This window comes from Notolabrus celidotus, chromosome 11 (genome assembly GCF_009762535.1).
Source record: "Notolabrus celidotus isolate fNotCel1 chromosome 11, fNotCel1.pri, whole genome shotgun sequence".
Classification (NCBI taxonomy): Eukaryota; Metazoa; Chordata; class Actinopteri; order Labriformes; family Labridae; genus Notolabrus; species Notolabrus celidotus.
This window is the reverse complement of record NC_048282.1, coordinates 27,999,943-28,025,560: the sequence shown is the minus strand read 5'-3', so window position 1 is coordinate 28,025,560 and position 25,618 is coordinate 27,999,943. Positions and strand designations below refer to the sequence as shown.

Here is a 25,618-nt window from a genome sequence, read left to right as displayed (position 1 = left end):
CCTTCCAACCACAAGTACATTCATGCAGTGATGTTCGTGGACTAGAAGGCCAATATTTATTTTTGCTTTGTACTCTCCTTGTATTGCAAACTAAGAAGAAAGCCGTGCTGTTATCAGCAAAAATCAAATAACATCAGTGCAAGCACAGTTAAGGATACATTTGGCAGTGTTTTACATGATGCAGATTATTCTTGCTGTAGAGTAAATGGCTGAAAAATGAGTCAGAGTGAGGCAGAGGCTGTGGTTGCTTTGCATCAGCAATGCATGCTGGGTTATGCAGGCACTGGGAGCTTGGCTTCTGAAACAGCAAGACTTGGTGCTTACACAGAGGAGTCAGTTGTTTCAGCTGACTATATTTAGCATCACAGCTATTGAAAAATACTATACTATAAAGCTCCTGTGAGGATTTTTTAACTGCTTGTAAAACAGATTGAAATGTATAGTGGTGGCTCTTTATGGGCTACAAAGACAAACAAGACCATCAGCAATAAGACTGACAATTTTAGATTGTAATTTGTAATGCTTGAAACAACTGCAAGGAGGGAGGTGTCAGAACAGGTAAAAGAGAAAAACCTTTCTTTACATTTTCAACAGCAAATATTCCCAATGTGAGCTTAAGTATTCATATCATGTATCAACAGGGCAGGCAGAATATTGTATCTCCCCTCATCTCTGCTCAGTGTTACAGCCCTTAGCAGTACTTGTACTGTCGAACATGAATCTATGCTAGGCAATAATCTACCAAACAGCATCATCACCACCAGGGCTTACACCACAAGGCTGAATTATTAATGAACCAAATCTTTCTGATAAAAGACAGAAGCGAAAAAAAATCCCATCCTCACTGTCAACAGATTGATGAGAGTTTGAAAAACATCAGCAGTATTGCCGGCTTATCCGTTAAGCTTAGACTAGCAGAGCAGCTTGCAGCCAAACATCCACTACATTGAAGTATTTCTCTAGTATTTTCACTCTTGCAAACACATAGCATGCCAGGTTAAACTCCAATATCAGTTTTAAATTTAAATTCCTACAAAAACGAACCAAATATGAGTATTTATCCAGTAAACAATCACCATAATTATCCCATTTACACAGCCAAACCTTCGAATGACAATTTAGACAAAGGGACTCATAACAGCATTTGCAAAGAAGGTTCTTTAACACCTCCACAAGAATGTGTTTATTTCACTCATCTATGTTGTGCTGGAGTAATTATTTTGTGTCATTCAATAGATGATAAAACAGCAAATCTAAATGTAAACAGCCACTATTCCACCAACATAAAAAAGCTGCAGGAGAAGCTTAATATGAAATCTTTGCCTTACACAATAGTTAGTGGGCTTATTGGCTCCTTAATTGAGCCTCTTGGTGAATGTGGGTCCTTGGTTGGCCTCCAAGAGAACCTGCTGTTGCCTCCCCTGTTACCTGAGCGAAACCATGCGGGCCTAATTTAATGTGCTCATAAAATAGAGCCATATTAGGATGTTCTGCCCTTTTTGGATTGTTCACCGTGTATGATGCCCAAGAAGTAAAGCAAATTTGGAAACATTTACTTGCCAAGCAATAAAAATGTTTGTGCTTTGTCGCCAGCTCCCCCTGACTGCCAACAAAGTCTCATAACATCTGGGTCCAACTCTACAGTTACTTTTTGCAACAGTGAACAAGGTTGAATTGTTTGTCTGTCTGTCAGCTCTGCCCAGATTGAAAGAACTCACTTATTGTTTGACAGATTTTTGATGAACTCCTGTACAGACATTCATGGTCTCCAGAGGGAGAAGCCTGGTGACTTTGGTGATCTCCTTACTTTCTCTTGTGATAGAAGCATGTTTACGTTTTGGGCTTTTAGTGGCGTCTTGACAAATTTTGTCTGGGCTTTTATGGAATTAGGAACCATGAGCCATGTTATCTTCAAATTGAATTGTACTTAATTGAATTATCTCCAAACTATGAATCAGTTTTCAGTTACAAGTCTAAGAACTACAAATCAAAGATCTTCAACAAGCAAACATTAACAAGGCAAGCTAAAATGATGAACACAAACATAATAATAATAATAATAATAATAATAATAATAATAATAATAATAATAATAATAATAATAATTCATAGGATTACTATAGGGCTTTTCTTAATACTCAAATTTGCTTAACATAAAATGAAAAATAAAACAGGTAAATAAAACTGAACAAGGACAGAGGTGGGGCAAGCATAGAGGTCATGTGTTGTATGCTTTTTTGAACACGTAGCTCTTGAGGTGGTTTTTTGAATGATTGAAGTGAGTCCGAGTTGCGTATGTGTGGAGGGAGAGAGTTCCAGAGAGCCGGGGCAGCGATGGCAAAGGCTCTGTCCCCCAAGGTGTGGTGCTTGGACTTGGTGATAGGGGACAGGAGATTGGCATCTGATGATCTGAGGCGGCGAGATGGGGAGTGGTGTTTGAGGAGGTCAATTCTTGACATATTGGAGTTTCTTTAGGTCAGTGGACGGGAGGCCGTAAAGAATGCTGTTGCAATAGCCGAGTCGGGAGGTTATGAAGGCGTGGATGAGGGTTTCTGCAGCAGCGGAGGAGGGAGAAGATCTGAGCCGTGCAATGTTGCGGAGGTGAAAAAATGATATTTTGGTGACGTTTCTGATATGTGGTTTGAAGGAAAGGGTGGATTCGAGGATAGCATTATGCTGTCATTGTTAGTATATCAAGTGGGCTGCTATTGTACAGCTCCCAAGTATATAACCTGACCATTATAACCTTGTCTTTTTAAATCCATACAAGATCTCCATCTGTGATCAATGAACTCCAGAATTTCTTGTCAAACCTCTGTCACTGGTGTCTAATGACCTGCAGCGTGTGACACATGCTCTGCTGCAGGTCATCAGAGAGAGAGAGAGAGAGCGAGCAGTTCTTTAGTTCATCCCATCCTGTTAACATTGTGATTACGCTGTGACCTCTCATGTTATATATGAACCCTCTCATACCACTGTTTTATAAGTCATGTGCAGCTGGCTGCTGCCGATGTCATTCTGCACTCTTGTTTTTGCATCATTGTGATACACTACATCATTAACAAGTCTTGTCTAAACGTGGGTCACCTATTAGATTATGGTTTTGTTTTGTTTTTTAGATAATGTTAATATCAAGTGAAACATTTTAAAATGCAAGTTGTGTTATTTGTCCGTCTCTGTAAAACTAACTGCTGATAGATATTTTCATCAGATCAGAAACATACAGAAAAGGGAAACGGTAGGAGGCGGGGCAGGACAAGCTGCAGTGTGTATAGAGCATAGACTGTAAAGAAATATGGACGTAGTATCCGTGACGTCACCCATATGTTTCTGAAGCGCTGTTTTGAGGCCAATCATCGGAGGCAGCCATATTGCTGCTGTCGAGCGATTGTGACATAAAGAGGCGGAGTTTGAGCCTCCTAGCCAACAGCGTTAGAAAAAAATTCACCCTCCCTACAGTGTGTGCCGATCAAGAAATGAGCTATCCAGACTCCACTCGTTTTTTTGTACCAGGCTGTAAACATGTTTATTTCTACTGTAAAGATCGTCTTCTTTGAATTGGTGTGTATGTGGTTTCTGGTACTTCCAGCCTCAAGCAGATCCTCGATGAACTGCAGTTTTAGCACTTCCACATTGGACTCATATTTTCAGACCAGAGGTTGCCGCTTGGTTTAGAGAGAGGAAAGCTGTTGGTGTGGTGGGTGTTTGTGTGAGGTTGGGTGGATAAAATAACTAAGAACAATTAATATACAAGCTATGAACTCGTGATGCAACCTCCCTTTGTCTCTCATGATAACCTCCCTGTCACTATCTCCACATCACAGGCACTGCACCATTCTGTGGGAAAAACTGGAATGCATATATGTATTTTGGCTCCAGACTCTTGGTACTGTCTGTTTGCCTGGAGAACTAAACATTCTCCTCTTAGCAGCCCCAGTCTGGTTTTCCAGCCTTTTTTTTCAGCTGCAGTAAGTCTGAATCCCTCACACCTGACAGTGTTCCTATTGCTTTAGATTGTAAACTTCATATTAATGGTGGACTAGCTAATGTGCAGGAACACAGAGACACTGGTGAAGAGGTCGGCTTTCCATCTATAGATTTACTGTATGTTGGCATTGATTTCGTTCACCCTTGAAATGATAGCCTTTAATGGTGTTCCTCTGATAAGTACTCTTGTTACACTCAGTCATAAACCCTAAAAAGGAAACAGAAATGGGAAACAGTATCCACTCACTATAAATGTCTGATTCTTATAAAACGTTAGGACATCTCCAGCTTCTCTGAAAGTGAACTCGGGAGTGCTCATTCAATTTAGGCTCCTAAAGTTCACAGGTGTCAGCGGCTTCAAAGCGATAAGTGCACAGTTATCCTAGTGTTTCCAACAAGCATCGATTGCTCATGTCTTCACTTTCTCTCCTTCCATTGATTTGTGATGCTGCTCTCAGATTACAAGGTTATGTGAGGACAGGTGATAATTCACTACTGTGTGTCTGCGGGAGCGTCTCTAATGTACGATTTCTTTTCATCTTTTCTGTTTGTGTCTAAAAGGCAAACATTTTCTCAAGGCTACAGTACAAGTTCTTCATACATTTTCTCATGAATATTAGTTAATATTTATAAATGAATGCATTCATTTGTAAGTATAAAAAGCTGCTCATGAATATTGGCTACTGCACAGCTGATGACTTCAAATATGTGTTTTAACAGGAGCATGTGTAAGCAGAAAACACCACTCTTGATTTAGAGTGCCACAATCTCTCTTAAACAGGAAAAAATACTGATGACTTTTCAAAACCCAAATCTCAATGGCTGACATGATTTCTATTTGCTGTTCTTTAAAGGGCGCTTTTTTTCCTCTGTAGACTGTAACACAAGAGACACTTGAAACATTACATTAAGAAATCTCTATTTTAATCAGAGATGGTTGCGTTAAAATACATGTCTACCTCTCTCTCATCTTCCCACTGCTGGTATGTTTCAAAGGTCAGCGCCTAATTTAGATTTTAATGAGAGCTTAATTGAAAACGACTCTCCGTCTACTTTACAGATGATCTCAGTTAAATATCGCCATGTTCTTAGGTCACATCTTTCTATCATTCAGCTGGAGGCAGTTTCTTTTTGAATACATGAGAGATTTCCTGAAAGGTAATGCCACTCATTTTCAAAAGTAAGTAACACCGCTCTTTCATACACAACTGGAGGAAGTATGAGTGAATAAGGATGTTATGAACTATTAGAGTAGCAGCAGCAATCTTTCACTTGTATGAGCTGTATATTACAACTTCCGGCCTTAAAGGGATCATTGCTCTAACATCTAATATATTTTACATCTCTGGTCTGATCGGCCTCTGCCAAAACGGATATCTCTAGGAAGAGGTGGATTGAATTTTGCCTAAGTTTTACATTTAAGCATCTCCTCTTGGTGGTTACCAACACAGCTTGACAGAGGTGTTAGTCCCACCTGTGGTGCTGATTGGATAATTGCGGTTTCTCCCTGCTGTGCTCATTGCATTGATTACTTTTTAACTACAAAGACAGCTGTTTCATGTCACCACGTCTGACCTATCAGTCAACTTTCAACTTTCAGAGAGATAGATCCAGACAAAGATCACTGTGAGTTGAAGCGAAAACCAGCAGGACACCTATCTAAAGTGTTTATGGTTAAAGACGGGGTGAGGAGTTTTCAGTTGTTTGTAAAACAGACTGAAATAAATACTAATGGCTTTGTATGAGCTACAAAAGCAGAAAAAAAACTTTAATAAGGTCAACTTACTCCCTTTTAGTTCTGTTATACTCGCACACTCACAAACACCAACACAGCTTCTCTTCCTGCCCCGCCCCTACCGGGTCTTTCAGCCTATGTAAGTTTTCTTGTCTTTTTTGACAAAATTAATCCGCAGCATGTTTTAAAAAGACCCAAATAACACATGCTGCATTTTGAAATATGTTCCTAAATATTCTCCTTAAAGGCATAGTGTTCCACAACAATACAAAACTGAGATAGTGCAGAAAACATAGGCAGCGAACCAGCTGCACATTACTTTTAAAACAGCGGTATAAGAAGGTTCACATTTGATATACGGTGTATATGAGCACCTTGATCGATGCATTTACAGAAGAGACTCTCTCTCTCTTTGATCATCTGCAGCATGTGTCAGTCTCCATACCCTAAGGGGACAATACAAAGGAAAGAGAGGTCATCATTGATCGCACTAAGCAAACTCACATGGTTAACATTTTTTTTAAAAAGGTCAGCATTGTACTTGGGAAACCGCTAATATACCTGAGTGGTGTGCACAGGTATCCTCTATGTGGGAAAAGCTGGTTGCATTTTTAAGCCTGTTTCTGCTGCCACCAGTCAATGTTGAATGAAGCTTTGTTTACATTTTCCACAGATAAGATTACAGTGAGTGATCTGTTCGACTATTTAAAGTCAGCAGGATGGGATTTTTCATTTGGAAATACTACTCATGCATGTACAAGACTGGATCAATAAAGAGATACGAGGCACATTTTTGTCCAGAGAGGTCATTCTTATTGACACTAATAGCTAACAAGAGCTTTTAGTTTAGCTTTTAGTGGCTTTACCGTGTGCAGGGTGTAATGATACATTCTTCATTTCACTCATATATTTCACACATTGTCAGATTACTTAGTTCATTAGATGGTCCTGTTCCATACACATGACATGTTGTGACTGCATTGAAGTACCCCTGCTCTGTTCTTTGGGCTATAATTATGCAGTCAGACAGATTTTAGCAACCAGAGTGAGTTTTTCTGTGGTGCACAGAGATCATCATGTGAGGTTAGCTGTCACACTCAATCTGTGTTTGACTAATGACTCAGCGGTTTCCAAGATTTGGGCCTGACTTGTAATGGAGTTCACTGACGCTGTGAAGGTGAATGATCCCCATGAGCAGCCACTCTGTTGGGCCACTTGCGGCTTGACTATGGTTTGTCCTACCAATTCCTTTGACCGCATTACACACAGCGGAAAAAAGGACATCCGGACCGCAACTCCACTGACCACTGGATCAAGTCTGTAGTTCAATATTAACTACACTGTACAGCCATTTTAGATCTCCTAAACATCAAGCACTATCATAAGAGTAAGGAAAGGTGAATTTTGAGAAGCAACCTCTGAGCAGCATGAAAGTGAATTGTACTTGCAGCTGAAGATAGAGGTCTTGGTTTATTTTGTCAATAGGCACTATCCAAAAGAAAAAAGCTGCTTACAGAGCACATTACTTGAACCTTTCTGACATTTATAAGATTTTTGTTTGTTCCCTCAGGAGTTTTTTGTTTTTTCAGTATTGCACTGCTCTCAGGAAGCATGTGATTCAGATACAGCGAGGTCTGCAGGCTTCCCAGTACCTCTCTGATTTTTTTCTCTTTTATAAGAAGGATATCTCTATTTTATAACACTGAAATAATCATTTCCATCCAGATAATAAGCTTTTCATCCAAATAATGGATTGTACAATTAAATCTGTCGACATATAGTTTCAGTTTATGCAACGTGAATGCTCACCAGAAAGCGAATGAATACATTTTATCATTGCCCTCGTGATATGTAACCTCTCATTCTCTGTCTGCTGTGGTTTGTCGTGTTATGTTTCATTCAGTGGGCAGGAAAGAGAGGAAGCAATTAATCTGGAACTGTGTGCAGTTTGGTCCCTGCCGTTGACCATTTTGCCAGGACTGGTGATGATAAATGGCCTTATTTCTGCACATAAACACAGGTCTTGTCTCCCAGTGTAGCTGGGGAGAAGCAGGCGCCTTCCAGCAGGATTTATGGACAGTAGCTCTTATTGAAAAATAGCACTTGCTTGAAAAAAGTGAAGTAAGATCATCTTTTTCCTAAAAGCTCTGAAGACTGTAGAAAGAATTGGTGCCAAAGCTAAATCCTTCTTGTTGGTGTTGATGCTGTGTCAAGCGAATGATGGAGCACTTACTTTTTAAACTGCTGCCAGGTGGGAACATTGGGATTGATTTCATGCAGCCATTTTAAATTTAGCTGAGATAGAAATTGAAGATCTATGATAGGTGTAATGCAAGATTGTCTGGCATCATCAGGGCTGGATCAATGCTAAATGGTGCTGGATCACAGTTCTTTATCATTCTCTAAGCCTCTCTGTACTTTTAGCACCACACTATGTGGTTTAAACTCACTTCCAATAAACGTTGAAGCCAGGAGATAGTCTTTGAAGTTTCTTCTTGAAGCGTCTGTAGCAATATGAAGACAGTGTTGGAATAAATTCTGTGAAATTGATTAAAAAACACAAAGGATTACATGCCATATTCAAAAGTCAGACCACACAAACTGTTCAGAAGATGTTTTAATAGAAACTGGATAATTTCAGTACAATTCAGCTTGCTTTCAAATAATACTGTGCTGTATGTAGAGAAGTAGTAGGTTATCCCTGCAGGAAGACTAACATTATATCTCCCAGTAGTGTGGAAATGGCTGTCTCTGGGCTAAATCTGTCCCTTTTAGCGACATTCTCTGGCCCCTTGATGAAGGCTGACTTTCCTCTGTAATAGTTTTCACATGTTTTACATAGTATGAAAATTAAACAAGCCGCTTTAAATCACAATTACTTTGTCACATTGAATTCTGCCCCCCAGATATTAATAAATGAGTGCAAACCACTGTGATTGTTTTGCATCGAGCTGTTAAAAAAGAACATGGTGCTGAAATGAACTCTTATTAACCTGCAGGGTGAATTACATAGACCAATAAGATAATCCACCTAATTTATAGGAGAGAAAATATGGCAGTTTTAGCCAATTTGACCTTTCAAAACCATTGTTTAATGTGTGGGTACTAATTACTTCATCCCCAGTCTAGCAACTTAAGACAAACATTTTTAAAGTATTTTTTTCAAAGCTAAGCTTTAAATCCAATTTAGGATTATGCTTTACATTTACTGCAGTAATTCTTTAGGAAGCTCACACAACAGCAGAAGTAAAAAGAGTAAATAACCAACAGTTATTCCAAAGAAGGTCGTCTGTTGTGTTAGCAATCCCTTAGCTCCAGACAGCTAGTTAGGTAGCCAGCTTTTTTTTGCATTAAGCTAATCATATAGACCAAAACTGCTCAACCAGCTGTTATGTAAGGGATGATCAGGGGCGATTCTAGGATCAGATGTTGAGGGGTGCTGAGCACCCAGAGAGCTGCCCGGCCAGGCAAGATAAATTTTACTATTTTGTACATTTTAATGCAATTTCATTCCCACATTTGTGAAAGAAAAGTATCACACTTTTTGGGGAAGTCTGTGACTAAACCATCAAATCTGAGAAAGGTTATTTAAATGCTGAGCCACAGCAAAAGAGAAATGGATTGGAATCATAAAAGAAACATATGGTAACCCTTATTTCTGGGGAAAGACAACTCATTTTGATACAGCAGCTCCTCAACATATACATAAACAGTATGTATGTTTCTGGGGTAAACCAGCCTCCTATACTGAGTACCAAAAATACCAAAAATTGACAGTGGAGTTATTTTTTGGACTTTCATTTGAAATGCAACGCACAACATATAAAACACATTAACAGAAATGTACTTTTTCAATGTTTTTTCTACCTTTTTCCTTCTTGTCTGTATTATATAATTTGATATGTTTTGGAGCTGCTTTATTTTTGTTTTTTAAATGTTACATTTCAACCAAGTACTGTATGGTTTGAAACTTTTCTAGTTTGTTAAAAAGGACATACAGTAAAAAAAAAAAATCTTTCAAATTTTAGGGGTGCTGGGATTCAATTTAGGGGTGCTTCAGAACCCCCCAAAAATGGTCTAGAAATGCCTATGGGGATGATGCACAGTGAGCAGGTAGCTATGTGTATTAGAATCTAATAGTGCAAGACAAGATCCTCACAAAGCGAGCGATGGTAAGACACACAAGCACCTTTGTGAAAGAGAGGGAATACTGAAGGGATTCTATTCTGCATGACCACCAGCTCACTATACATTACCCTGCTTATAACTCATCTACCATTTAAAGATACAACAAGCTGACTCTAAGCATTGATTTAAAAATGAATTATTTATGCAGCTAAAAAATAGTCCCTCAGGTTCAACAGTTCAGCCAACTTGTAGGTTAAATTAGCATTAATTAGCATTATTAATTCACAGTGAAGTCTTAATATAAGCCTGCTTTACTGTTGTGAATCACTTCACAGTAAAGGCTTTATTTATAGTGTGTTGACATTCTTCACAGATGCAGAAAATGACTGCAGCACCTGTATAAGATCCTCTTCCCTGTTACTTCTTATTCTGTTGTATCCAGTTGTTTTTTAGCACCTCCAGCCCTGTTTTGCAGTTTGTGGTTACTTTATATCTGTTTTCTTCAGTTTGGTTGATGTCTGTGTCTGCATGGGTTTCCTCCTCCTGTCTTCTTTCTTCTCTCTTCTGCTGGTGACTGGTCAGTCATTAACCTAGATTGACATTAATGATGAAAATATCCCCCCATGATGTTTACTGATACTATCTTAAACTGACATGTTGCCACATTGTCAACAGGAAGCGGTGAAATAATTGACTACATAAATGTCCCGGATTACTTTAAGGGGATTGATTTGATACAATGTGTGTGATCTGGTTGTGCCTGGTGTCGCTCTTGCTATTCAGAGTTAATTACTGTAATTATGGAGTTTTGCCAAATCAGAATTTATCATTTAACACAGCCCAGTGATTAGTTGGAAAGTTGGGTACTAAACAAGAAAAACTGCAGATAATGCTTCAATAAGGACATTTTGAGAGTAGATAATGATGCTTGTCAGCATAACAAACAAAACACAATGTCTATCTGAAACCAACTGCTTGTGTCAGCCCACTTGTGGAGGCTATGTTTAACCATTAATAGCTCTCTAGTTCAAGACAACAGCCAGCTTTTGATGGACTCACAGATATCTTTCTGAAGATTCATAAAATATTACTGTATCTTTGAATCCCTTAGGTGCTTTTGTGGATTTTCAGTTATTTATTTCTTTTCATGGACTGCAGTGTTCCTCTCTGTTGTCTTGTACCGGCTGTATCAGAGCGTGAAGAAGCCCAAGTGTCATCAATAGCATTTTTCTGCTGACTGTAAAAGACTCCCACAGTCAGCAATCTGTCACGTAAGCATCCACCCATCACGCTGTTCACCTCTCACACTCAGGAAAACTGTATGGACTAAACACTGAAGCCCACGGCTGCCTCCACCTTTATTTATGTACAGACAAATGGTGCAGTGAGCACTGCTGATGAAAACCTCCAGCAGTAACATCATTTGAATAACCTTCAATACAGTATTTCACACCAAAATCACAGTTAAACTAACAGTTGTGGTTATTTTGGATGAGATATTTGTGTCTTTTTCCCTGATTTGAGATGGGTGGGGCTCAGTTGGAAAAGATGGTGTCACATAACTTTGTGCACCAATCACGGTACAGAAACATTTGAACGAAAACAAGATAACAGGTTGTTTGGCCAACATCAATCAAACCAAGCCTTTTCAAACATGATGAAGTTCTTTTGATTTTACTTTAATGTATTATTACAAAGAAAATATCAAGACTTAAAACTAAGTGTTAAGGGGCTGGAAAATGTTAAATCTATCACGTTATACTTTGATTCATGACTTAAAGCTCCTGTGGGGAGTTTTTGTCTGATTAGAAAACAGACTAAAATTAATACTGACAGCTGTTTAAGACCTACAAAAGCAAAGTACAGTGATAGCTTAAACATTTTTAAACATCAGATTATTTCTATATAGTTATTGTCAATATTCAAAATCCTTGCCCCAGGGTAGGTGTCTGTATGGTGAAGAAACAGTCTTTTTTTACATCCTCTAACAAATTTTCTCGATTAGCAGTTAATTTGACTTTAAAAACAAGCAGGATGAGATTTGTTAGAAAAAGATTTACACATAAACAGGACCAAATCAGTGAAGACACAAGAGGTTTAATTTTGTCCACAGGGGGCGTCAATATCAACACAACCTGAAAAGTTCCTTACAGGAGCTTTAAACTGAGTTTCTACTCTTTTTATTTCACCCATTTTTTGACCTTTTAAAAAATGTGTTTTCCTTTTACATTGTTTATCTGAGTTGAGATTTTATCCAAGTCCTCTCCCCTGACCTTGCTGGACACTAAGATGTAACATGTGACCTCATCTGCCTTTGAAATCTCAGAATAGTCTCATGAGGTGTAGCCTTAGCCCCTTACGATGTAGAGATGCTTGCTGCCTGTCAGTCGCTCTGTATGCAGACGTCTCAGATCAAATGGGCTTTTGTTAGTGTGCATGCAAGCATTTGCCATCTGCGTGCACTTGTGTTTGTGTGAAAAAAAGTGTGTATTGTGTGTTCCTCAGAAGGCAAGTTCTTTAATGTGTTTGCCTGCCTTCTGGCTCCATGTTAAACCCCTGCATTGCAGCACTGCCAGTGGGATTTCAGTAGGCACGGCCCTTTTTTTCTCCAACTCACCCTCCATCCTCACAATAGAGGGATTAAATTCGGGCCAGATTCCTCCAGCATGGAAAGCTCCTTGCACACATATGCACGTTTTGAAGTGTTCATACGCTACGCTCCAGAGAGCACAGGGCAGCTGAGAGCCCCCAAAAGTCTCCAAGGCTCTCTTTGCCCCACATGAACCCCCTCCACCCCCTCTGCTGTGTGAGTGATGGAGCAACAGTCGTGGGGAGCCACGTGTCTTGGAGACAGACTCAGACAGAAAGACTGAGAGACTGAGAGAGAAAAAAAAACAAGAACATGGGATCCTTGGGGGGTTCAGCAATTCAAGAGCTGTCTGTGAAGCTGCACAAAAACACTGTTGAAGAATGGGGAAGGCAGTGGTCTGGTGTGAACAACTTCTCTAATTGTTTGGACTGCAGGGTCCTCTACATCAAATAGAGATCAATTGGGGAATAAGATGCAACATGAATAGGAGTATTGTCTTTCCCTTAGATAGTTGTGTGAATTAAAGTTTGATATATAGAAGAAAGATTTCATTTTACCACAGGTTAGTTATAGCAATAAGACAAGCTTGTGATGAGGGATAATACAGAAAACAGCACAGATGGCAACAGCAGTGCTTCAGGAATAATTTTCACTTAAGATGCTGAAAGAGAGTAGAAACAGCTTAAACAGGGTGACGTTGACAAAATGAAACAGATTCAGAGTTCTGTGACAGAAAATGAGTAACAATGGTGTGATGATGTTTTGGAGATGACTATTAGTTACTCAAAGGATGACAGTGCAAATTAAGTTGAAACATTACACATTCAATTCTCACTCTAAAAAAAAAAACAGCTTCAGTATTTGTGAGTTTGACTTAACTGATGTTTTTTGACAGAAACTATGTTGGCCTTTCCATCACTTTTGAGCAAGAGTGAACAAACAGGACGTGACGTGTCATTCAAATGCTGATGGGTACTTGACATCACTATTCTCCATTTTAACCCCTCCTATTCAAACCAGAGAGGAGAGCACTGACACTATGAAATAACGACATTATCATCATGAGCCTGAACCAAAATTGGTTAAACTTTGGCATTAAATTGAAAAAGGGTCTCAATAAAGGATGAATCTGATCTCAAGGCCTTTAAAAAGTTTCCTCATAAAGTCACAACACATGGAGAGTCATTGAGAATCTGCTGAAGTAGTTTATATCTGTACTTTCATAATGAAGTAAGGTTTTTTCAATATATCGCCAAAGCTTGGTGGTTGACACTCCTGTGTATATAAATATGGATGACACACCTCCATCTCCTCCCATTGTACAATTAGGGAAGCCAAAATACTGCTGAATTGTGTGATATGTTTTGGAGCCAAGGCATGTTCAGAAGTGATCTGGTTGGTGGAGCCTCAGGACAAACTGCTGCTAACCAAAGTAACTTACTATCAAAACATCAAAGATCCCTCAGGTCAGTAGAGTCCACAGCAGAACAGATTATTGTGTTGATTTGAAGCAGACACTCACAGTTACGTAAGGGATAATGTACAGTTAGCAGGTGGTTATGGGAAATAGAATCCCAACAGGGTGAGACAAGACCCCAACACGACCAGTAACCTATTGCACTCACCTGCTCTGCTGCCATTTCAATCAGGAGAGACACAATTTGAAGATCAAATGTTATTTATTACAACTTAATGAATAATGAAACTTGACAGAAATCTTTGGCGTAAGGACTCTATGGGGATAATTTTGTGAGCGTTGGCTTAGTGAATTTGGCAGCAGGAGAAATCCCCCTAGAGTCCAGACTTTGGTGGTGGTGGTTGATGAATTCTAGGAATTGAAGACTTGCGGAGACCAGGTGGAGATGAGGAGGTGGAGGGGTGTGCACCATCAATGCAAGAAGGAACTAGCTGGAGAGAGAGACACATTTAAAAAGACAGCAGAAAGTTGATGGGCTGACAATAAGGGTGTGCCACTGAGATATTGGATGAGAGCCGCCGCTAATTAACCAATAGCAGCTCCGGAGCATGCAGCTGGAAGCGGGTGAGCTATTGAACGAGGGAGAGGAGTGTTACACAACTGCTGTGATTGCTTTTATAGTCCTCCTGTCTGAACTTTCGCTAGAGCTTCATTGCTAGGACTGTTGGACAGGATCAAATATGTAATTATTATCAGTGTTGTTTAGTCTGTTGATTTAGCATACCAACTGAAACTAACGTTTCGCAGAAGCAAAATGTGCAGGAACTCTTCTCTCAGTTTGCCTCTGGCGTTGCTCATGTAAATGAAAGTTAAAACCAATCAGAATCAAGCATCTTACACAGCCAGAAGATCAGTAAGAGAGCCAGGTAATAAGGAAAGTTGAACGACTATTGTGTTAGTTGTTTCCTCTCACTAATCCATCTCTACTCTTCTAATCTGGCAAGGGATGCTACAGGAGACAACATTTGTCAACAGAGCTGTCAATCATGATGTCACATCCCCCTTTTGTAGCATGAAATAGCTATCTGATACTAATATAAACTTCTCTCACTTGCACATAACTCAGCACATAAGAAATTGTTGTCAGGACAGAATCCATGTTTGATAAATACTGATTTTTTAGTTCAACCCATGTTCCATCTTCTCTAAAGGAGGAGGTGGGCTTTATAATCTACACTGTTTCCAGTTAAAAATACTTATGTGATATGTATTCTGATTTTGTAGTCAGCTGAGGTGCCATCCATTATTTATACAGACAAAAAGGTAAAAAGGACAAGGTTCAGGCTTGTATGCAGATAAACTGTCTCAGTGTATTCTGAGGCATGTTGTAGCATGATTTAACTATTCAAACATGCTGAAGCCGAGGTGACTGTTGAACACCTGGTGATGTCTCCGGATATTTAACAATTTGTCTTATCACTGTTCATTTTGACATGACTCCACTGCCAGCATGGATCACTGTTGTAGACTTGTAATGAAACCAAATGGCAGAGTGTTCATTAAATTCCCTTCCCTTTCCCTCAGCAGAGTTTGCTCTCTTGGGGACATAAATAGGTGCGGGAAAGATCCAATTATGTTCGCCAAGAGGCAATTCCCTTTAACGTGATTGTATCTGAGAATCTGCACATCAGGACCTGACGCCTCTGTCAGCCAGCCAATTTATGATCATTCAGGATTTTTTTTTTCTCTGACCTTATATTTGTCCCCACAGGATATGAATGTTTATTTTTGCCACGAGAGTAGGTTGTTATCTGGCTAAACTTTGATGTAAAGGTTTGAGATTCACATCAGGTTCACGTGAGCGTTTTTTTGTTCTTTGATTTTGGATTCAGTCCTCGTCGCGTGACCTTTGGATTTCAAAAGAGAAAATGCCACTTGTATTGTTGGAGTGCTGCAGTGTGAAGCGGCTTTGAAGCACTGCTTTTCTCCTCCCTGTCACTGCGGCCCCTCAGCTCACTGCAAACAACTCACTTTGACAGTTTCATAGTGTTTCTATGAGGACTGCACATATTTTAACACGCAGGGTCCTCTAGTCTCTACTCTTTGATTTGCCATGAGCTTATTCATCTGTGCTCTGCTAGTTGATTATTTCAGTATTTCTGTGAGTGTCTGTTTTTATTTAAGATTTCATGGCATTGGCCAGTCCAAACCACAGATTGATCTCAAGGGTTTTACTTCCTTAAACAATGTGAAAATTAAACGTTTTGAACACTTAAAGAAATCCCTATATAATACACACAAATCACAGGCAGAGCTGTTCTTGTGATGGCAGATTTAAACTGTATGAACTGTTTTCCTTCACTTGAGAGCACAAATTGAAGTTGGTATCTCTCCCTGTGGATTCTTTTATGATACAATTACAATAACGCAATTAAGTCCAGTGAGTCATGAAATTGATTGTTTTGCCAAAAGAAGGGAGAAGGAAATTGGGCCACAAATAGAAAATCCTCAAAGGTCTGCCTAAGAACATGGACAGCCTTTGACTCAGTATTAAAGTTCTTTAATTCTCTTGACAGAACATTGAATATTTAAAGACCAAGTCCATCTCAGCCATGTTGTGCTGCAAAGTTGAAATGAGTTCAGTCTAGCTACCATGATGGGAATTCTTTGACCTGTGGGTGGAGGGAAATACCTGCTTCCATTATTGCTCTGAGTGAGATGAGGTGATTGGCTCGCCTTGATTGACTCTCATATGTGCAGTCTCATATCAACAGCTTAGTTAAGCAAAAGCACTTGAAGAAGCAGGGGAAAACAGCTCACCTGACCCTGTCAGAGGTTAAAAAAACATCAGCTTCTATTAGCACCTGAAAGGCTCACTAATTAGCACATTTTGTCTCCTCTTTCACTCGCAACCTCACAATGTCAACAAGACTTCAGGAAGAGTCTGCATCCTGCCAAGAAATAGTACAGCACATCACCCTCAGAAACCCTGACTTTTTACACTCATGTTTATATCTGTCACAGTAAAACTGGAATAAACAAGCAGATTTAAACAAGCAGATATTAGTAGTAAAGGATAATGAAGTGAGCAGGTGGTTATGTGGAATAGAATCCTGACATGGTGCAGGGCCCTCATGTGGAGCTGCTTCTCAAAGATGCATTCACCAGCTCGGCTGCCATTGCCTGGAATATAGTACAGGATTCGATATTGAAATATCCTCCATATTGTTCAGCTTACTGATCCATGATGCTTACTATTTTGATGCTAATGGTGCCTTAACAGGAAGATGTGATATGTGTCCAACAAATGGGTTTAATATGACATTTGTGATATGGTTGTCCTTAGCATAGCCTCTGCTATTAAGAATTACTATTGTTAAGGGGTTTTGACCAATCAGGATCCAGTGTTTCCCAGAGCTTGGTAATAAATCTGATATAACTGGTTATTTAGCTTAAGAAACACTGGTTGATACATTGTATTACCCTTGGACATTGCTAGGTGAAAACAATTCCCATGTTTTGAGTCTTCATGCTAAGATAAACTTACCACCTTCTGGCTTTAGCTTAATAATTAATTTAAGGACATGCCCAGTGTTTACTTTTTTGGCTTTTACACCTTTATTAAATCTGGGATTGGTAGTAAGATTTAGATACACTTTTTGTTATACTGGTTAAAATATCTTTATGTCCCGATTGCAATCAATACATAATGTGTTCTTAAAAAAGAGCGAAAAAAGACGGAGTCCTGAGGAAATGCTACATTCAAATTCATGCTAGTTTTCCATGGCTACCAACCCTAGCTTTAAGAGAGGATGTGACAGTGGATAGAGCAGGAAACTTGGACAGAGAGTGGGAGGATGACATGTGGGAAAGGGGCGGCTGTCCAGAATCAAGCCTGGGCTGGCCACTATATGGGTGCGCAACTTCACCACCAGTCCAAATCCATGGACTGGACAGGTCAATTTTTTTTTTACATTTGAGTATTTGTTTACAGATAAAGGAAAAGCAAACTTTCTATGATTGAGTTTTATTATCAATAAGGTTATTAATATGAAGCTTTGTTCTGAAATGGGTGCTGTGAACTTTAAATCAAGTTTAATGCCATTTAAGAATTCCTATATACATCAAAGGGATTGTGTTTACTTTAAAGTGATCGGGAATATTCTTCTTTGATTGCATTTTAACATTTTTCTGGTTAGTTTTGGTCAAGCCTGGAAAAACTGCCTTGGAGATACATAATCTCATGGTGGAAAGGTTCAAAATGAGAGAGCAAATTTGTCATACTTCAGGGTGTTATTAGTTAAACTCACAGTTCTTCAAACTGTGTCAAGGTTGAAAAACCTGCTTAAAGGTATAGCTGTTTGATTTACAGCCAGTTTTCAAAGAGACATTCATTACAGCAGTACTAAGGTGATGACAATAAATGAAGTCAATAACTGGCGAACCGTGATGTGAAACGGAAAGCTGTCAGTGATAATTAATTCGTCCTGTTGCTTTGTGGATCAAAACCGATGGCCTTGGGCGTATATCAGCTTGTTTACGTGAGAGGGAGACAGCTATCAATATTCTTCTCCTGACTCCAAATGACTGTTTTGGTAGCAATATTGTGTAGCGTTCCAAATGAAAGTTTCTTGTTTTTGAACACTTTCTTTTTTATCTTTGATTGGGTGTACGTGTTGTGGGATTTAATGGCATATATTATCTTAAATGAACACGCACCGGCTAATAGCCAGTCAAACACTCATTTGTACTACAAAAGAGGATAAGCTGCTGCAAAAGTTTAAAGTCAACTTCAAATTGTCCTCGTTTTTAAAAAATTAAATCTATTATGGAGATAAAGAAGCTTTCTAAAAACTGCACCATAGATGTTTTTTGGCTGAAATACCTCTCTAAATACACCTTCTTTTTCTCTTTCAGGACTTTCTGACTGACAACATCTTCACTGTGATTACCTCCAGACACTTCTCACGATCGAGATTTGGCTGTAAGTATCTTATACCCATGAAGATATCATGTGCAAGAGTCCAGGCTCTGAGCCAATGCTGTGAACTTAAAGGTTGTGAGATAAAGAGAAACAGAAAGAGAAGGAGAAGGGGGTTGGGGAGATGAGGGGGAATAGGGAGGGGGAGGAGATTCTCCACTTCATCAGAGCAGTCCGGTGTCATTGCAGTGACCGTCCTCTTTAGAGGAGACAGATCACTGCACATTCTGAGATGCCTCCATCCTCTGCAGCTTCCCCTCTCAGAAATATCATCCATTCCTTGTCATTGGAGAATTGCGGCCATGCCTCCGCTCCCTTACTGTCTACTGAAGGCATGGCCCAGATGGCGGCCTGTGTATGGCTGGACGCTCTCTGAAACTGTCTGCTAATATAACACTCTGATGAGCTGTGGGGCAAAGGGAGGAAAATTATGTTTATTATTATTAATTGCTCGGTAGATGTGGATTATTCTGGAGTTCTTTACACTTCATGCTAATTATTTCTGAGGAATATTTCTGAACTTGTAATGGACTCTAAAAATGAAATCAGCACCGTGTCACAGCGTAAATAGATGGGTGTCTCACGTAATCACATGTTTAGACTCCACTAAATGTCAGCATGAAACGTGGTGTGTTGGGTTTTCCCGACTCTCCCATCTGTTCCTAGAAAAGCTCAGCCTGTGCCAGGAAGGAGGGAACCCACTGCAGTGTGCAGCGAGCCTGGAAGGCGTGGTGAGGATGAAGGTGCAGCCCACTGTGAACAAGCATGATTTACTGTAGGATCGGCTCCTGGTGCGCCCGTCTCCATCATACCCTGCACACTGCAGCACTCAGCTGATTAATCAGAGTCATTTCCATGAGTGATGGAAGCAGCGGTGCCTCAGGGGCTACAGAAAGCTAATAAAACCCCAGCGGACAATAGCCACACCTGGAAGGACGGTTACTGGTCGTTGCTTTTACACCAGCTCTGTTTCTACAGCCATCTGCCGTTATTCAGCTCACGGTGCCCTGTGCCGGCTTCATCGTTATTAATATTGATCAGCTCAGAGTCTACTGATTGAGGATTCACACCCTGGGGACCAGTGGAGGACAATTAGTTGTTTGAATATGCAGTGGCATCAGAGGTTGAAGCTTTTAAAAAGTGCATGGCGATATTTTTCTAGAGTAGCTGCAGAAAGGCACATAGATCATCCTCCATCTCTGACCACAGAGGGAATTTCTGCTTTTGGTTGCCCTCATCTCATAACAGAAATAGCTGTCTATTTAGCAGCTCACCTTTGTTCACCAGCTAGGAGCTAACTGGGTCTGTGCTGAGCTGGTACTGCACAGAGGCTTTTTAAATCTCTGTCATTCAAAACAGCTGATTGCTACTCCGAGAATTGATGTGATGAGTGTGTAGTGCACAGAAAATAGTAACAACAAAACACTTAGACAATAAACTGAAGGACACTCCAGAGGGCTTCAAGATTCAACAGACTCAGTTGAAAAGTCTTCTGTGAGTTTGTCACTAAGAAAACATTTCTACACGCAAAAATATCAGATCAAAATAAAAATACTCATCAGCTTAGAATACAGAATACGACTTTTTTAGATAAAACTCAGGCTGAAAAGTGGTGCAGTGGTGGTGCCTCATGATAAGAAGAGTCCTGGTTCGTATCCTTGCTGGAGCCTTTTTGTGTTGAGTTTGCATCTTCCCCCCATGCATGCATATGTGGGGAGCATATCCAGAACCCCCAATGCATGCAGAAGTGCAGTGCATGCGGGAGTGCTGGATATGCTTCAGCACCCCTGCAGTGTACTTGATATATGGATGTATGACATTCCTGCTTCAGTATCATTTTATTGCAGCACACAAGATTTGCTGTATATATATATAGTCTTAAGAAAATGGCCTCCCTTGTAGCAATTTGCAACTAGTGTGTGCATGAGCCAAATATTCCCTGTACAGTCTTTGAAGGCACAAATGTGACAGTCACAAAACATGGTATTACTCCTACACTTGCATTTTTATATGCAGTACAATGTTTAGTTGTTATCACAGAGATAGTAGCAGTTTCTGAACAGCAGTGTGAAAACACATTATGTAGTGGATTCTCTCTCTCTGTCATCCTCTTTCTCTAACCATCCATCCATCTATCTGTCTATCTAACTATCCTTCTATCTCTCTCCTTTTCTCTCTGCCAGACCTAAAATAGGCCAACACACAATAAAACACAAAGAATATCATTGTTGCACCTCCTCACATCTGCAGCGCCACATCCCAGCACTGACACAGACCCAGATTTAATCCCTGACAACCAGCCACAGTGTTTCATATTTCCCACTCATACATGAAGGCAGAATTCACTTGAAAGACCTGGAGATCAGTGCTTTCCAGCTTCATGTTTAGAGCGTTTGCAGACATAAATCTTCAGGTTTCACATGATAAAAACAAACATGAGACGTTGTTGTTTGATGGTGCATGTGTTCTGTAGCTTTTTTTATTCAAATGTATTTTTCTAAGCTCTCAAGTCATCTTTCCTGCTTCCTGCTGAGGCTCTGTTTAATGTCTGTTCTGTCTCTGGAAACAGTCACCTTGTTAAAACACAACCATGTGATTAAATAAATGCACAGAAAACAAGCAGCCTTATATGTGATTTTATAGATTAGGCTTGGTGGGGCAATGCATCTTAATGGCTTCCTATAGCCATTGACTGTCTGGCTTTAATACGAGGCTAATGGCTCCGTGCAGTAAGTCTCCACAACACGCACATCTTATAAAATATGTATTCTGAGTTGCGCTGAATATCTCTGGAGCCTTGGCCTGCTTAGTTCAAAGTACGGTCTGATGATAGAGATTTTTTTCTCAATGAAATTGGTGATTATCACTAGATTATTAGCATACTGGCTGCCTGATGTAACAGCAGTAGTCTGAAGTATAAAAATACTACTAAGAGGCATTTGTACTCTCATCCGTTGATGCAAACCAGTATGCCTTCTGTGGTTCATGTCTCGTGGGACAAGTGCCAGTGTTGCTCACCATGGATTTACCCAGCATGCTATGAATCTCTGTTGGATCAATATACTGTTCCCACTCAGACACTGAATCAGACCCCGCCTGGGTTTCAGGGCACTGGGCTGTAAGAACCATTTGGGAACAAGTGCATGAAGGAGCTTGACTAGCTCTCACAGATTCAATAGCAAGACCTAAATGTCATTCTATGTTGTTGATGAGGAGGAAATAGAAACTATCAGACTGAGTTTAGTCTGTGGAAGGCTGACATTTTACTCTCACCTTACAAGGAACAATATATAGGCAGAAATATACAGAAGCTGAAACACGGTGATCCAGGTTGAATGTTCTGTGATCCTCTAGACACTGTAGGCAGTCTTATTTTTAACTTACTGTGAACAAGCTAACAGAAAGGTCAAAACCAGTGATAAATTGATCATGCTAACAAGTGTTAACCTAGTTTAGCTCCATCCTCTACGGTGCAGAGCTCCACTGTTGTCCTAAAACCTTCTGTAAACACACGAGTGTGTAAAGACATCACACTGGATGACAGTTCTCTTTGTAACAGTCTATCTGGGGACTGCTTTTGAAGGAAGCCGGCATAAACTGTCAATTTGGAGTGAAATACTCCCTGCAAATTAAATGTGTATCAGTCCGCAGCTGAAAATAGTCCCCATGAAAAAATAGCAAAGGGAACACACGCACCATTAAGTCTTGTTCGAGTGATGTTTGGTTGAAACTACTATACCCGACTGATTTATAAACAGTGTCTTCAGGAATAAATGTGTTTGGTGCCACAGAAAAGGGAGGGAAAGGGTGGAAGTAATGCATGTATGTTTAGTTCTGATGTTTTCATGGGGTTTGTTGAAAATGGTAATCAGTGAAATACCACCAGCCCCTTCCTTTGTAGTAACAAGGCCGTGCTTGAGTCATTTCTCCTCATGTGAGTGCCATTCAGACGGCTTTACCTCCCCTATAATTACCCGATCACTACCAATTCAAAACCAGCAGCCATACATTACTGCCTTGAACCATTGTGGAGAAAAGGGATTGCCACAGACAGCGAACAAATTACATTCTGCCTCCAGTTGTATGTTTTGAAATTACGAGAAGCCATCTCTCTCTCTCTCCCTTCCATTTTTGGCAGATTGAGACTTTATTGATTTTTTGTTCAAGCGCTCATTGCCGGCCAATAAGGAGGGTGATTCACTTAGGGGACCATGATAATTCTCAGTGACACACAGTAATACCCAAAGGGCTCCAAACTGTCTGGTTGAGGGTTGGTGTTAAAGGAAAAGGGTGCGTCACATCATATCATTAAATGAGCAGATTTAAGAGGAAGTAAGTTAACGGAGGTTGTGACACATTCTGAGCTGAAAGGGCTGGGTGGCTTTGCTGATTATAAAGCAATTTAAGTATTTCTTCTTATTTCTAAAGCTTGTTGTGACTTTTAAACTTGAACCCTTTTGATTTTGATTTCAATGCACATATAAAGCTGTGTGAGGAAGAGGACTTCTGGTTTTCAAAAGGTTTTACATCTTAAAAATGTGGTTACATCTTAACACCCACATACACCATGCCCTTCTTGCCTATGGGCTGTTGTCCATGGATTAAAACCTTCCCTGATGTCAGAGGGAGTGGTGCAATTCCAAAGTCATAACTCGGATAAATGGATATAGATGGCAAGAGTGAAAGCGCCTCAGCAGCAGACTTCTGCTGCGGTAAGCACACAGCAAATGACAGCTTGTCTTTGTCCTATTATCTGGAGGTCTCCTCTACAGTATGTAATTTCCTCCCTTTTACTTATTCACATCCACTCTTGTTTTTCATGCAGTTGCAGCCGTGTTAGCATAGGAACATGTCTGAAGCTCATAGGAGTCCCCAAGCGGCGGGGCTGCAGCTTGAATGTAGAGTTGGGTGAGTGGGTGGGTGCCTGTCGGCCGGAGGAACATATGGATGCTTTTGGATTCCCCCTCGTGCGTTGGACCGGGGCACATATTGCTGCATAAGGCACCTTGTGAGCAGCATCACAAATCAGCCAGCTGAGTACTGAGAGGCTGGAGTGTAGGGGAAGAGATGGAAGACCGAGAGAAAACGAAGAGGGGGGGAAGGAAAGGAGAGGGGAGGGAAGGGGAGGGGGATCCTTTCAGTGGCAGAGATAGAAAGCGTGGAGAGAGAGGAGAGGAGGAGGAGGAGGGGATTGAGAGAAACAGAGGTGGGGGTAGTCACCGACAGAATGAGTGAGCATGTGTGTGTGTGTGCATGTGTATGGGAGAACAAGTAGTGCTGCAGTGGAAACAGTGCGTAGAGGACTGCAGTTTCTGGTGCTGATGGGAGAGCGGTCGAGGGACGTTGTAAAGGCTTTGTAACATTAACCCTCAATGCCTGTTTGGTGAATGGGTTAGCTTTGTTGTGGACAGCAGGATTACGGAAATACAGTAGTGCTGGTAAGGGTGTATTTCAACTCTCTTCTCAGCATTGCTTCAACACTTCCTTTGAGGTCTCTGGAATGGAGTTACAGCATCTAAAGCCGGGGGTTGCTGCAGTATCTCAGTGTTTTACAGGCTGTATCTGCTTTCCTTTTTCCTACCATATTCCAAATGCTGTGTGCATGTTACTTCCTGATGCATGTGCTCCAAAACTTTCATAATTCATTGTGAGGGGAATACCGAACATCCACTGGGTCCCAATTTTCCCTAGCATCCAGCAATGGATCTTGCCTTCGTGCAATATGTGTGCAATCTGTTGTGGTTCCACATCAGGCACTGTTTGCAGCTCTGGATCTAGATTATTCTCATTGATCATGCCTCATTTAGCTTCGTCTGGTGGGTGTAGTACCTCTTTCCTGGAGAGTGTCCAGGAGGCTGCCCTGCTGACAGATGCTTTGCTTACCCCTCTAGCCACACCGGCATCTCTCACGACTTCCCTGAGCACTGAAAAAAACAAACAAGTGAAGCTAAAAAAAAAACCAAGATACCTCAGGTCTGCTGTGTTGCATCTGCATTAAAACAAAGCAGACACACGCCAGGGTGCTCTTTACCTTTTCAGAGCCAGGAGTCAGACATAAAAAGGGGCTGACAGTTGTGCTGAGGAGTATACAGAGTAGAGGGTGGGGATTTTTATAAAGTGCTGCAGGATGCTTTTTTTTCTGCTGTCTCTCATGGGACATACAGCACAGGCAGCACTGAGGTGACAGTACCAAGGACAAAACCTATCCAAGGCTGCTTGTACCTCTTTACCATCTAATTCTGACTCCTGCCTGTCTGCATCAGGCTCTTTATTAGAGCAACAGAGTTTTCATCAGATCCAATACAAATCCAATTCATTATAACAAACTGATTGTGAAAAGACAGGGTTTTATTTTGAGGTGTTATTGGAAAAGGGAGGTTTTTATCCTCGTGTGAATCTCTCCAAACTCCAAATATAACAAATATATTTTCCCGTCATGCTCAAAGAGAATTATTTATTATTCTGTCCTCACAGCGCCAGCAGTCCTGAAGTAACATCCTGAAATATCAACCTGATTTTTTTCCCGTTCCCTGAAGTCTCTGGTGTTGCAATTATCAGACAGTCAATGGTTTCTATTTGGAGTGGTCACATGATCACTCAGGTTTCTGGGGTGTAGTACACAAACACATTACACAGGATGTAAGGGATCATTTTGTATGCAGATGAGCGCATACTGTACCTGCATACATGCTTACTCCTCCAATATTCACCTAGCAGGAGACTATTTTGTAAGTGAGCATGCTCTGAAGGTTTCTCTTTCCATCAGGCAGTGGAACATTC

General features: G+C 40.5%; 1 protein-coding gene across 1 annotated transcript in view; it reads left to right on the top strand.

Annotated features, from left to right (window-relative positions):
• LOC117821354 (synaptotagmin-2-like) overlaps positions 1–25,618 on the top strand; it is an 83,050-nt gene that overhangs the window by 22,929 nt on the left and 34,503 nt on the right. The window contains exon 2 of the mRNA XM_034695557.1: positions 18,775–18,841. The gene's annotated coding sequence lies outside the window, so the exon portion shown is untranslated. The remainder of the gene's footprint in view (positions 1–18,774; positions 18,842–25,618) is intronic.